The sequence below is a fragment of the Saimiri boliviensis genome, chromosome 16, assembly GCF_048565385.1.
Source record: "Saimiri boliviensis isolate mSaiBol1 chromosome 16, mSaiBol1.pri, whole genome shotgun sequence".
Lineage (NCBI taxonomy): Eukaryota > Metazoa > Chordata > Mammalia > Primates > Cebidae > Saimiri > Saimiri boliviensis.
In genome coordinates this window covers 34,630,641-34,646,209 of record NC_133464.1, presented here as the reverse complement: position 1 = coordinate 34,646,209, position 15,569 = coordinate 34,630,641, and the positions used below count along the sequence as shown (strand labels likewise).

Genomic DNA, 15,569 nt, shown 5'->3' with positions numbered 1-15,569 from the left:
GTGTTCGCCATTGGTCTGTATCATGCTTGTGCCATCGAAGTGTATTAAGCAATGCACCAGCTCTGGAAGCATGGATGGCAATTCATTAATTCTACCTACTCTAAGACAAGAGAAATTGCCACTGTAATTACCACCCTAATGGTATCTCTTTTGTTTTAATAGGCATATAACATTTATTTCCCCCACCTAGAAGGAAAACCGGGAAGCCTCTATCTTTCAAACTCTCAAAGTCCAGGAGTGATAGAATAGAGTTTTGAGGTGCTGATTTGTCCTTCTTGTATTATTTGCCTTTTCAGTATTGGTTTTAGAATCTCTTTGTGGCGAGGAGGTGACAATCATTTAATAACAATGTATGAAAGCATCCTAGAACAATGCCTCACATGTTAAAAGTGTTCTATAAGTATTTACTATTTTTGTTATTATGTAATATTAAGTGCTCATTTTGGCTGGTTGTTCCTTTGGGTATAACACATAGACAAAGCAATGTGATGTAGCAATGTCTAATTTTATGAGACAGGATCAGCAAACATTCCCCCATCCAAGACCTGTGCTGGATATTGCTGATTAACCATAACACTCCCCTGTCGAGTCCCAGCTTGCTTACAAACCTCACCATACTCCTCAGGAAGCCATCACCAATCAATTGGCTTTTGTACCTGAGATAAAAACCATTTGGCATTTCAGCTTCTGAGTTTACAGTTCTAGAGAGATCTCAAGAACTCTGACACTGACAGTGAATAGGTGTGGTGAAGCCAAGTTATTCCAAGCATGCCCAAGGCTTCCCAGTTCAAGACCTGAGTGAAACTGATGTCCAGCCTATTTGGCTACCTCCACACCCCAAAATGTTCCTGATTCAACCTCTTCACATTTGAGATTTTAAATTTTAGGCAGTCATGTCTGCTTAGCATGAAGAGATCTGAATTTTGCTCAATGGTTTAAAATTAGTTCCTATTTTTCACTAGACATTTAATTCTAAATGAAAAGACACTGGCTTGGCTTAGCAATGTGGATGGTCTGGTGCATAAAGTAAGAGAAACCCTTAATTGCTTGCAGAAATAATTGCTTGGAAGCTCAAAATCCGTAATTTGGGCAGCTGTACTTTACTTCATTGTAAGATAAGAACCTATTTTTCTGGTTTTGTGTTTTATGAAGTAATATCTTTCAACATTCTGTAATGTAAATTACAACTTATCCCTTCAAGGGATCTCTTACACTGTGTCTGCCCTTCATTTTGGCTAAGTTCTAGGGCTAAAGATCGCTTCTAGTTTATCTTTTGAGTTAAGTCACATCTTTGTTTTTCACGTTCATCATTTGTAATATTAACATTTAACCAAGATTTTTGGGCATCACAGAAATTTAAAGCATGTTTTTAAAATATTTTGCTATATAAAGTTCCATAAAAAGTCCAAGTAGACATGTATATATATTTTACTTTGAAAGAAAATTTTCTAGATTTTCAAATTCCTTAGCCCGGAATGAGGGAACATTAGCAAACATGAAGGAAGTAGCTTCCCAATTCGCAGTGACCACATACTGCAATTGTCTTGCTCTCCACTCTGGGTTTCTGCTTCATGCTATGTTCATTTCTACAGGCATTGTTCAGCTGCACTGTAGTTTTCAGGAGCAGTTGTATGGGGAGATTTGGTTCCCCTGTACATTCATTGCTGATGTGGCCTATGAATGTCAATGACCCAGGAAGTTCTGATGACCTGGCTTCTCTCAGCAGTGTTCCAGATTTGATAAGCTTCTTTAAAGCCTCTTTGGCTCTTATGGAAGGTGCATTTTAAAACCTGTAACAAGAGTCCCCACCTAGGATGGCTCTTCAGTGTTACTCCCTCCAAGCAGAAGCAGCCTTGGTGGTTGTTTTGTTTTGTTGTTTTTTGAGATAGGGTCTCACTCTGTCACCCAGTCTGGAATGTGGTGGCATGATCACATCTTACTGTGGCTTCGTCCTCCCATGTTCAAGGGACTCTCCTGCCTCTGCCTCCTGAGTAACTGGGTCCATAGACATGCGCTACCACACCCAGCTGATTTTTATTTTATTTTACTTTTTGCTTTGAGATGGAGTTTCACTCTTGTTACCCAGGCTGGTGTGCAATGGCGCCATCTCGGCTCACCGCAACCTCCACCTCCTGGGTTCAAGTGATTCGCCTGCCTCAGCCTCCCAAGTAGTTGAGATTACAGGCATGCACCACCATGCCTGGCTAATTTTGTATTTTTAGTAGAGATGGAGTTTCTCCATGTTGGTCAGGCTAGTCGTGAACTCCTGACCTCAGATGATCCGCCCACCTCGGCCTCCCAAAGTGCTGGGATTACAGGCATGAACCACCGCACCTGGCCCTGAATTTTTATTTTTAGTAGAGATGAGATCTCTCTCATTGTGTTGCCCAGTTTGTCTTGAACTTCTTGGCTCAAGTGATCCTCCCACCTTGGCTTCCCAAAGTGCAGGTGAAAGGTACTGCAGCTGGCCAGAAGCAGCCTTTGACATTGAGTCTACTGCTGCCCTCAGCTGTGAAAGAAGTGTCAACCATCCTTTTAACTTTTTTTCTGAGATAGAGTCTCACTCTGTTGTCCAGGCTGGAGTGCAGTGGCGTGATCTTGGCTCACCATAACCTCTACCTCCCTGGTTCAAGCGATTCTCCTGCCTCAGCCTCCCCTGTAGCCAGGACTACAGGCATGCACCATTATGCTGGCTAATTTTTATATTTTTGGTAGAGACAGGTTTTATCATGTTGGCCAGGCTGATCTTGAACTCCTGACCTCAAGTGATCCACTCGCCTCAGCCTCCCAAAGTGCTGGGGTTCCAGGTGTGAACCACCACACCTGGCCCCTTTTCACATTTTTTATACATGGAGAAATAATACAGAGATTATAATTCTTACGTGCCAGGTTATTATCCCTCTGATAGTTTTACAAAATATTCTAGGTGTAGAATGTGTGCAACAGATTTCTTTCGTGTTTTCTGATCTTAGGGTTCCTGGGTTTCTGAGAACTTGTTTGTCTTGAAGCTTCCTTTAAGCCATGGTCTCCTTGCAAGCTTGTCTGTGCCCCTACCCTTCAGATACTGTGGGTATATTCCTTCTATCTTGAGTTTTCAGTTCTATTTTTTGAAGGAGAATACAAAGTAGGTTGGGTCCTGGGCTACCTTGTGAGTGATATGGTTGTGTATATTGTTGTCATCAGTTAAAAGGGTGATCACAGGAGCATTTTTTTTTTTTGTATAACATGGTCATAAATTAAAGAATTCACCAACCAAAGACAGTAGGTCTCTGAGTGAGACTGCTTTAATTGAATTGGTATTTGTACAAGGTGCCACCCTGTTGCATACCACACACCTCCTCCCTAAGTGACTCAGCTGCTGAGCAAGAAACCTCTGAACTGTTCATTAATACAGTCAGGTAGGGGTTGAGACTCCACTGAATAAACTCCGGGTTCCCATTTGTTTCAGCCAGATCCTCCCAGGGAATCACTACAGGCTGGTTAGCCAAAAAGTCCTGGCTTTTTGCTCAATAGAGGTAAGTTGAATTATGCTTGCAAACAGAAATACATCTGCTGTATGTGCACAGCTTTCTCTGTGTTCCTCACAAATGATTAAAATTAAAACTTACTGTATTATCTTTGTCTTTTCTTCCTGTAAATTTTGACAGCCTCCAGCGGGCTGTTAGTTCTGCTCTTCCTTGCTGTGCTTTTAGGTCACATTGCATTGAACTTCCTGGCAATTTCACACATTACGGCATCACAGAGACGAGCACCTATTTGATTTTCTGAGTGGGAGTTGTCAGCTGGTGAATCTTGTCACAGAAAGGATAATACGTTTCTTAAGTGAAGGGACCAGCACCTGCTGGTTTAGTTTCTCAAGTGATTACACAAACTTTTTTTTTTTTTTAAGGATCTTTCTGTTTTCATAAATGATGCTTTTAGTGAAATGGTAAACTCGAATAGTGCTGTATAGGTAATAAGTCATATTTATTTTTTTCTCTACTGCTAAAAACATTGCAAGTTGCTGAGCTGTGAGAGAGAGAGGTTTATATTTATGAGGATTTTGTCTCCACCCTATCTTCCCCAAATAAGAAAATTACCATTCCTTATTTGAATGTACCAAGGAGTAAAGTCAGAGTGTGGGGGCAGAATAGGGTAACATGGTTCCCCATGCCCAACTTCTCTGTGGTATATTCTGACTTCTAACCTAAGGAGTGATTAATGTATATGGGGGCAACTTTCCAACTCTATTCATAGCCTAGTCCTGAAAAACAAGTTTTGGGAGACTTTTGGTGAGGATAGAAGAGTTCTTTCAACAGAGCTTTCTTTTATAATTGATAGCTAAGCTGACTTGTCTGACTTGTGTTTTTTCCAATTGTTTCTGTCTGTGATACAGAGCTGTGGGATTCAAATGCAGAGTCCACCCACAGCTTGCAAATTGCAGCCCCGTGTCCTGCAGAGAGGCATCCTCACAGCATACTGTTACTACTTGAGTTTTTATGGCTTCCTATTGCTGACCAGGTCACCTGCAGTCTCAGAGGGGTTTAGACACACTGGTGCTCAATTCCCAAAGGTATACTGGAGAATTTTATAACTTGGCTTTCAAGTGTTTTATAACTTGGTTTTTCTGTTTTCAACCAGAAAATTAAAGTATAGCACTTGTGGATACTTTCATTTTTTCACAAAATGTGATTACATTTAAAACTGTCTTTCACTTCCACAGTTTATAATGTAGATACAGCCTTTCTAATATTTGTGGTACTCCAGTATTTAAAGTATTGGAAACATCAATTTGAACACACAGTAGAACAAACTGGGCAACACAGTGAGAGAGATCTCATCTCTACCAAAAACAAAAATTCAGGGCCAGGTGCAGTGGCTCATGCCTGTAATCCCAGCACTTTGGGAGGCCGAGGTGGGCGGATCACCTGAGGTCAAGAGTTCACAACTAGCCTGACCAACATGGAGAAACTCCATCTCTACTAAAAATACTCATAACTCAGCCCAGGGAGGAAGGAGTTGGGTGAGCGGCGATGGCATCACAGAATGCTTCCTGGAGGATACAGAGTGTGTGATCTGGAAGGTGAATGGAAGTGTTTCCTGAAGGAAAATGAAGGGTTGAGGGAAGCTCAGGAAGAAGAGTGTCTTCAGGCATAGAGAGAGTAAGCAATACCTCACTCTATTGAGTGAGCAAGGGGTGGGGAGAAATGAGGCTGGAGGATATGGCCTTCTCAGCCTGGTTAATAATTCGATTTTATCCTGACAGAAACAGAACACTCTTGAAAAGCTTTATGCAAGGTGATGATTACTTTGGTGCCAGTGAGGAGCATGGATTAAAAGTGAGGAGGTCTAGAGATTGAGAATATAGTTGGGAAGCCACTGGAATAGTCAGGAGATTATAGTAGTTTGAATATAGTAGTTTGATTATAGTAGTTTGAATTGGTATCTTGGAAATAGAAACATACACAACAAGAGATGTCGAGCTGTAGAACTTGACGATTGCTTGGATTTCAAGGTCAGAAATAAGCTTCATGGATAGTCTACGAAGATGACTTTTAAAGAGTGAAAGTAGAAGAAATTATAAAGGCAAAAATAGGGATTGCAGAATCGAAAGCTTCTGATACAAAATGTGTAATTAGAAGCTAAATGAAAAACTAGGAAAATAAAGAATGTTTCTGACATATAAAGAAAATAAGAAATCAGTAAGAAATATATGATAATCATTTCATTTAAATTATCCATTGACAAATAGATAATTTATAAGAAAGAAAATGTCCTGTAAAGTGAAGAAAAATATGCAATTAAAATGATTCTATTTCACCTATTATATTATTAAAATATTAATGCATTATAATTCTAAATGCTGGCAAATGCATGGATACTCACATGCTGCTGGTGGATAATAAACAACTATAATATTTATGGAAAGAATCTCAACAATAGGGATCGAGAATATTTTAGAAATTACACCTCTTGGCAAGTAATTTCACTTCTAGGATCCAGTCAAAGAAAATGATCAGATACTTGGTGAAACACTTTTGCATGTTTTTTCTTAGCAACCACAGAAGATGATGTACATTAATAGACAAAATGAGATATTTTATAGCTACAAAAGAAATATTTAAATATTCTTAATGCATTGGAAAATGCATATCAGTAGGCTCTAATAGGCAAAGAAAAACCTTGGAAGAAAATTACAATGTTTGATTAGAGGTGTCTGATTTTTTTTCTCTCGTTATGCTTTCTTGTATTTTCCATATTTTATGTATGCTTTCTTACATTTTCACATGTATTCTTAATATGATGAGAAAGATTGATGTTGTGTAAAATTGCGATAGAGAATAATTACATGACCGAGCTTTTGTGAATATGAAATGCAGTCAAGTATTTAAGGGAACTAACAGGGTTTTGGCTCATAGTCTGTGATCAAAATTTGAGTTTTTACTCATTTATCTCATATTTTCATCTAGAACTGAAAATAGGCCCTGGTGGGTCTCAGGTGATAGATAACTTTTATTGGATAGATTTTTTTTATTAATGAATATTAGACCAGTGTTATTTGTAAAATGAAATAGAATATTTGTGAAATGAAATAATTATAGGCCACTATTCACATTAAAGCTTGTTTTATCATTATGCAGAAAAGATGGGCTATAAAAAAAAAGAGCTGGTGAGGATTGTGTATTAAAAAGTAGAATCAAGAGTGAGGAAATTTTACGGTAGGGGCTTTCATTTATGCTGCATTCTGGACTCTTCACCATCAGTAAGCAAGTTTCCCAGAGCTAAGCTTAGACTGTGAGCTTGTGTAACTGAAGAAATAGCTGCTTTCTAACCACCACAGCAGGCTAACTAAATCTTTCCCAGCCTGATGATTTTCGGATTTCCTTTTAGTCTGTGTATTCAGCCTAAACACGGTTGTTTATTTCTAGTAGAGCATTTAAAAATTGATTGAAGTAGATTGGCTAATATTTACACGTCATGAAGCACTGTTTGTTTTCTCCTTACATATATTTCTTATACTTTTAGGTGGTAATTAGTTGTTTATTGGCTTGTTTTATTTATCTTCCAAAAGATAATGCTTCTGTTTATTGATCTGTAATTATAGAACTCCTCTTATTCTTTTTTTTATTGTACTTTAAGTTCTGGGGTACATGTGCAGATCTTGCAGGATTGTTGCATATGTACACACATGCCATGGTGGTTTTCTGCCGCCATCCCCCGTCACCTACATCAGACATTTCTCCCAATGTTATCCCTCCCCAACCTCCCCACCCCCTGCTGTCCCTCCCCTATTCCCCACCTCCCAACAGACCCCAGTGTGAGATGTTCCCCTCCCTGTGCCTATGTGTTCTCATTGTTCAATGCCCGTCTATAAGTGAGAACATGTGGTGTTTGGTTTTCTGTTCTTGTGTCAGTTTGCTAAAAATGATGGTTTCCAGATTCATCCAGTTCACATGCCTACAAAGGACATGAACTCATCCTTTTTTATGGCTGCATAGTATTCCATGGTATATATGTGCCACATTTTCTTTACCCAGTCTATCATTAATGGGCATTTGGGTTGGTTCCAGGTCTTTGCTATTGTAAACAGTGCTGCAATTAACATATTTGTGCATGTGTCTTTATAATAGAACGATTTATAATCCTCTGGTTACATACCCAGTAATGGGATTACTGGGTCAAATGGAATTTCTATTTCTAGGTCCTTGAGGAATCACCACAGTCTTCCACAATGGTTGAACTAATTTACACTCCCACCAGCAGTGTAAAATTGTTCCTATTTCTCCACATCCTCTCCAGCATCTGTTGTCTCCAGATTTCTTTTTTCTTTTCTTTTTTTTTTTTTTTGAGTTGGAGTCTCACTCTGTAGCCCAGGCTGGAGTGCAGTGGCACAATCTTGGCTCACTGCAACCTCTGCCTCCAGTGTCCCAGTTCAAGCAATTCTCCTACCTCAGCTCCTAAGTAGCTAGAATTATAGGCACAAGCCACCATGCCCAGCTAATATTTGTATTTTTTAGTAGAGATGGGGTTTCACCATGCTGGCCAGTCTGGTCTTGAACTCCTGACCTCGTGATCTGCCTGCTTCAGCCTCCCAAAGCACAAGGATTACAAATGTGAGCCACCTCACCTGGCCTGTTGTCTCCAGATTTTTTAATGATCACCATTCTAACTGGCATGAGATGGTATATCAATGTGGTTTTGATTTGCATTTCTCTAATGACCAGTGATGTTGAGTATTTTTTCATATGTTTGTTGGCCTCATAAATGTCTTCTTTTGAAAATTGTCTATTCATGTCCTTTGCCCACTTCTGAATAGGTTTGTTTTTTTTCTTGTGAATCTGCTTTAGTTCTTTGTAGATTCTGGATATTAGCCCTTTGTCAGATGGGTAGATTGCAAAAATTTTTCCCATTCTGTTGGTTGCCAGTTAACTCTATTGATAGTTTCTTTTGCTGTGCAGAATCTCTTAAGTTTAATTAGATCCCATTTGTCTATTTTGGCTTCTGCTGCCACTGCTTTTGGTGTTTTAGTCATGAAGTCCTTGCCTATGAATATGTCTTGAATGGCATTGCCTAGGTTTTCTTCTAGTGTTTTTATGGTGTTAGGTCCTAAAGCTAAATCTTTAATCCATCTGGAGTTAATTGTAGTGTAAGATGTAAGAAAGGAGTCCTGTTTCAGCTTTCTGCACATGAGTAGCCAGTTTTTCCAACACCATTTATTAAACAGGGAATCTTTTCCCCATTGCTTGTTTTTTTGTCAGATTTGTCAAAGATCAGACAGTTGTAGATGTGTGGCATTGCCTCCAAGGCCTCTGTTCTGTCCTATGGGTCTGTATCTCTGTTTTGGTACTAGTACCATGCTGTTTTGATTACTGTAGCCTTGTAGTATAGTTTGAAGTCAGGTAGTGTGATGCCTGCAGCTTTGTTCTTTTTGCTTAGGATTGTCTTGGCTATGTGGGCTCTCTTTTGGTTCCACATGAAGTTTAAAGTGTTTTTTCCCAGTTCTGTGAAGAAGGTAAGTGGTAGCTTGATGGGGATAGCATTGAATCTATAAATTACTTTGGGCAGTATGGCTATTTTCAAATATTGATTCTTCCTAACCATGAGCATGGAATGTTTTTCCATCTATTTGTATCCTTTCTTATTTTCTTGAGCAGTGGTTTGTAGTTCTCCTTGAAGAGGTCCTTCACATTCTTTGTTAGTTGTATTCCTAGGTATTTTATTCTCTTTGTAGCAATTGTGAATGGAAGGTCACTCATGATTTGGCTCTCTGTTTGTCTGTTATTGGTGTATAAGAATGCTTGTGATTTCTGCACATCGATTTTGTATCCTGAGACTTTTCTGAAGTAGCTTATTAGCTTAAGGTGATTTGGGGCTGAGACGATGGGGTCTTCTAAATATGCAATAATGTCATCTGCAAATAGAGACAATTGGACTTCCTCCTTTCCTAATTGAATATCCTTTATTTCTTTTTCTTGCCTGATTGCTCTGGCTAGAACTTCCAATACTGTATTGAATTGGAGTGGCGAGAGAGGGCATCCTTGTCTAGTGCCAGATTTCAAAGAGAATGTTTCCCGTTTTTGCCCATTCAGTATGATGTTGACTTGGGTTTGTCATAAATACCTTTTATTATTTTGAGATACATTTTATCGATATCTGGTTTTTTGAGAGTTTTTAGCATAAAGGGCTGTAGAATTTTGTCAAAGCCCTTCTCTGCATCTATTGAGATCATCATGTGGTTTTGTCTTTGGTTCTGTTTATGTGATGGATTACATTTATAGATTTGCATATATTGAACCAGCCTTGCATTTCCGGGATGAAGCCTACTTGATCGTGATGGACAAGCTTTTTGAAGTGCTGTTGCATTTGGTTTGCCAGTATTTTATTGAAGATTTTTGCACTGATGTTCATTATGGATATTGGCCTGAAATTTTCTTTTTTAGTTGAGTCTCTCTCGGGTTTTGGTATCAGGATGATGTTGTCTCATAAAATGAGTTAGGGAGGATTCTCTCTTTTTGAATTGTTTGGAATAGTTTCAGAAGGAATGGTACCAGCTCCTCTTTGTATGTCTGGTAGGATTTGGCTGTGAACCCATCTGTTGCTGGACTTTTTTTGGTTTGTAGGCTATTGATTGCTGCTTCAACTTCAGAACTTGTTACTGGTTTATTCAGGGATTCAACTTCTTCCTGGTTTAGTCTTGGGAGAGTGTAAGTGTCCCGGAAAATTCACTCATAACAATATTAACATTAAATGTAAATAGTCTAAATGTACCAATCAAAAGACACAGACTGGCAATCTGGACAAAAAGTCAAGATCTATTGGTGTGCTGTATTCAGGAGATTTATCTCATGTGTAATGACACACATAGACTCAAAATAAAGGGATGGAGGAAGATTGACCAAGCAAATGGAGAGAAAAAACAATGCAGGGGTTGCAGTTCTAGTTTCCGATAACACTGACTTTAAACTAACAAATATCAGAAGAGACAAAGAAGGGCATTACATAATGGTAAAAGGATCAATGCAACAAGAAGAGCTAATGATCCTAAATATATACACACCCAATACAGGAGCACCCAAATACATAAAGCAAGTTCTTAACAACTTACAAAGAGACTTAGACTCCCACACAGTAATAGTGGGAGACTTTAACACTCTGCTGTCAATATTAGACAGATCAACAAGACAGAAAATCAACAAGGATATCCAGGACTTGAACACAGATCTGGACCAAGCAAACCTAATAGACATTTACAGAACTCTCCACCTCAAATCCACAGAATATACATTCTTCTTAGCACCACATCACACTTACTCTAAAACTGACACATAATTGGAAATAAATCACTCCTCAGCAAATGCGAAAGAATGGAAATCGTAACAAGCAGTCTTTCAGACCACAGTGCAATCAAATTAGAACTCAGGATTAAGAAACTCACTCAAAACTGCACAACTACTTGGAAACTGAACAACTTTCTTCTGAATAATGACTGGACAAACAATGAAATGAAGGCAGAAATAAAGATGTTCTTTGAAACCAATGAGAATGAAGACACAATGTACCAGAGTCTCTGGGACACATTTAAAGCAATGTCCAGAAGGAAATTTACAGCAATTAATACCCACATGAGAAGTGAGGAAAGATCTCAAGTCGGCACCCTATCATCAAAATTGAAAGAGCAAACAAATTCAAACAAGATCAAACAAATTCAAAATCTAGCAGAAGGCAAGAAATAACTAAGATCAGAGCAGAAATGAAGGAGATAGAGACACAAAAATCCCTTCCAAAAATCAATAAATCCACGAACTTGATTTTTGAATAGATCAACAAAATAGACAGGCTGCTAGCCAGACTAATAAAAAAGAAGAGAGAAGAGTTGAATAGACGCAATAAAGAACTCCTCTTATTCTTCAATTGAAAATGGTTTTATGGCATTTGTCCTTTTCCAGTTCCTAGGGATTCTCCCTGTTTCATTGATTTCTGGGAAACAAGTAGCAGTGTGTTTGGACTGTTACTGGGTCCTGTAACCCTCAGGAGTTTTTCATAAGCAATCGTGAATATCATCCGGGCCAATTGCCAACCTGTGTCATTTTCTAGACCCCTTTTCTATATTTGCTTACTTATTCGACATTGTCTTTTTTATGTTCTTCATGACTAAAGAGATTTGCCCTGGGCAACTATTGACATTTGGTCTTTCATAAAGATAGTAATTTATGAAAGTATATTAGAAGCTTGATAAACTGACTGAAACATTTTGGAGCAGTTGAGATATCCACATGTCATTCTACATAGATCTCATGATACTTCAGTAACGTGATCAAAGAAAGTCTACTCCAATTCTTCTCTGTTGAGCTCCATCATGAATCTCTATTGTTGCCACCTTTATGTCCATGAGTACCCAATGTTTGGCTCCTACTTAGAAGGGGAGACATTTGGTATTTGGTTTTCTATTTCTGCATTAATTCACTTAGGATAATGACCTCCAGTTGTATCCATGTTGCAGCAAAGAAATGACTTCATTCTTTTTTATTCATTACTTTTTAGTCCAGTAAATTTCCTCCTGTTGACTCCTCTTTGTTTCCTGGGCTTCCGAGATGGATACTTTGGTGACAGGCTGACTTGAGTTTGAATTCCAACTGGGTGATTCACTAGCTATGTCACCTCAGTCAAACTACTCATCTTGAGACTCCTTCCAGAAAAAAATCTGCCTACATTGTACCCACTGCCCAGATTTCCAACTCCTACCTTATCCTTCTGCAAAAAGACTCTGACTTCACGGAAACCATTTATCATGAAGTTTCATTCAGGTAAAGAATGAGTATAATAATAGTAACAACCTAAAAGCATGTAAGGCTTAAATGAGATAACACCTATAAGTTCAAAATAGTTATTATTATCGTGGGACCCCAAATCTCAGCAGTCAGAATTGAAATTCTTGTTTTTTTCTCTTTTTTTCCATCAGCCTTTATTTTATTGATTTGCTTTCTGCTGCATTTTTTTTCTCTTCTACCTTCTTTCTCCTATTCTCTTTTCTCTATGAGCCTTCTTTAAAATTTTAATTTCTTTGTTCACACAATCTTTTTAAAGAGAAAGTTAGTGGGGAGTGGTAAAGACTTCATCAGGTAAGCCAAGAGACATTATGTTCTTGGTGGGAAGGGAAGAGTGAGATTTTAAAAGTCTTTATGCGGAGAGGATCCAAAAGATGACGAAGATTGTAGCTGAGCTGGGAACTGGCCCAGGAAATTCTTGGCACTGGGACAGGAAGAACTGGGGCCGAGACTGGGCTGCGGGGGGGAGGGGGGAAGCTGAAGTGAAAGTTGGCTCAGGGAATTCTTGGCATTGGGACAAGAGGGGCTGGGGCTCAGACTGGGCTCTGGGGGTGAGAGCGGGGATTGGGTCACCGAAGGGTCCTAAATGCTCCCAGAGGAAGTGCTGTTATTAGAAATAGAAAATACTGAAGAAAATTGCGTAAGGGCATGGGGAGATGAAGAGAAGCTGAAAAGAAGACAAATGGAAGAAATAGGAGATGCTGATAGTTTCAAATGCATACAAAAAGATCTAAGAAAGTTGATTGATTTCATTATTCATAACGTTAGCAGAATGATTTCATGTAAAACCTAAGGACACATGTCCTTGGGCAGAGGTAGTAGGCAGTAGATAAAAACTAGCTCTTTCTGGTGTTTGGCCACAGAAAGGAAATGAAAGATGGCCAATAATTAAAAATATATTTGCCTCTCTCCTCACAGACTTTGACATTATGATTTCACATCATAATTTTTGATGCATGCATTACGTGCTTTATAGGTAAAGGTTTTTCTAGTTCCCAGCGTAAGAGATACGGCATTCACACATCTTCTCCCATAATATTACACTTCTAAAACACAGTTGCTGGTGTGTGTAATCAGTAGGCATATGTACTGGCAACAGCCATGTGAGAAGCCAAGATTAGAGTTTCATCTTTTTTTGGGAGAAGCTAAAAACCTAATTGGAATGAAACTGAAATATGGCATTTATAAATAAGTCCAATTAGCTGAACTGAGGCTACTGAAGTGTCAATATGTGGGTGCTGAGTAGATTGGAAGCTCAGGATAACCTTAGTACCTGAAATAAGTACTTTCTTTAACGAATTACAAAACAATAAGGTTTGGCTGTGGTGGTTGTTGTTTTTTTAATACAACCAGTTTAAGTGACTAGTAGTCTCTAATCCATTCCACAAAAGGGCATTTTTAACAAGTATATTATTCACAGAAACTTATATTGTTGAACCATTTTTTCTTTGAGATAGAGTTTTTTGCTCTTGTTGCCCAGGCTGGAGTGCAATGGCACAATCTAAGCTCACTGCAACCTCTACCTCTCGGGTTCAAGCTATTCTCCTGCCTCAGCCTCCTGAGTAGCTGGGATTACAGGTACACACCACCACACCCGACTAATTTTTGTATTTTTGCTAGAGCTGGGGTTTCACCATGTTGGCCAGGCTGATTGAGTTGAGTTGTTTCTAGCAGGAACTATCCGTGTATATATAAAGCACTGTTTTATATCCTGGACAAGATGGAAAGAGCTCTACTGCAGTAAAATGCCTGTGGAAGTAGAGGTTGATGAGACAGGGATATTTGCACCTTAGAGGCTTTATCTAGAAGCTTCTAGAAATGGCACTGGAGCCACTCAATGAGGTGGCATGAGGAGATGATTCAGGTGACATGGACAATAGATCCTAAGGGAAAAAGAGGGAAGCGGGGCTGAAAGAGGTTGTGTGAAAGATGTAGGAGAGATGCCAAAAGGGAAAGAAAAAGAGACTAAAGAGCAGAGCTTCCCTGGCGTGGGCCGTCCGGCAGGGGCCCCCACTGTTTTGGCAACTTGTACATTTGATGAGAACAGTTTAATTTCCCACAGTATTACAAATTTCTATTTGAGAAGAAAAAGCTAGCATCCTTATGAAACTAAATCACCTGTAAATAGAATACGTTATGGTTTCCTTTCTCAGCTTGGATCAATGGCCAGCATGGGGCTACGAGAGAGAAGGAAACGTTATCAAGCTGTGTAGTATGAGACAGATTCCGGAAAAGAGTTCAGTCAGGAACCATGTCAGGCCACTTCTGGCTGCAGTGTGATAGTCGGGGAGTGAGTTTTGAGGCTGAGCTATCTGGAGATGTTGGGGCAGCCATGCATTCCTGCTGCTCCTCTCACCTGCTCTCCCATGATCATCCATCAGTTGGGGCTCCAGGCATTTCTCTGAGTGCCTGGTATGCATCATATCACATGGCACTTTGGGTTCCATATAGTATCACTTACTGAAAAGAGCCCTGGCTTTGCAACCACATAGATCTAACTGCAGCTCCTGATTCTTCCTCTAACTGTGCACTTTGGGCAGGTTATTTAACCTCTCTGAGGCTTGGGCTCCCATAATTACAGATAATAGTACTTGCCTGAAGGAATAAATAAGATAATGTGCATAAAACACGTGGTACAGCAGGTGGTACATGGTAGGGGCTTAACAAGTGATCTTTCTTGCTAGGGACATTGAACACATATGTTTCACTGATAAAAAGAGTCACACATATCTTTTGTAGACTCCCATCGACTTTTGGATCTTCTATTTGCTGCACGATGGCTTAGTAACATGGAGGAAGAACATTAGGCTTGAGTAACAAAACAAATGGAAAAATTCTTGAACAAACGAAGAGGTTTTTTTTTTTTTTTTCTTGGAAGGAGAAGTTCAGAGATAGATAATATGTGGGCTATTATGACAACTCTATGATACTGTCAAGGAACTTCCTGCTCTGTTATTTTTCATGTGTGAATTTAGTCCCTTTGGTTGCCCAAGAGGACTGCTCCTCCCTCCTGCAAGCCACCTTAGTTTCAGAGAAGAGACAGGGAGCACAAAAGGACGTGCTTGTCCCAGGGACTTTGACTTCAATCAGAGTATTAGAGTGTTGTGCTGATGGTTGTACAACCTTGCTAATATATATATATCTCACCACTATCTAATTTCAGAGTATTTTAATTTTACCCCCAAAAGAAACCCTATTCCCTTTAGCAGTCACTCTATTCAACTCTCCCCTTAACCCCTGGAAAACACTAATCTACTTTCTTTT

At 39.2% G+C, this 15,569-nt stretch overlaps 1 protein-coding gene across 10 annotated transcripts in view; it reads left to right on the top strand.

Moving 5' to 3' along the window:
* Positions 1-3,407: 3,407 nt before the first annotated feature.
* The window catches only part of SCEL (sciellin), a 105,424-nt gene continuing 93,262 nt past the window's right edge, over positions 3,408-15,569 (top strand). For all 10 annotated transcript variants that reach the window (XM_039473423.2, XM_039473418.2, XM_010341649.3 and 7 more), the window contains exon 1: positions 3,408-3,515. The gene's annotated coding sequence lies outside the window, so the exon portion shown is untranslated. The remainder of the gene's footprint in view (positions 3,516-15,569) is intronic.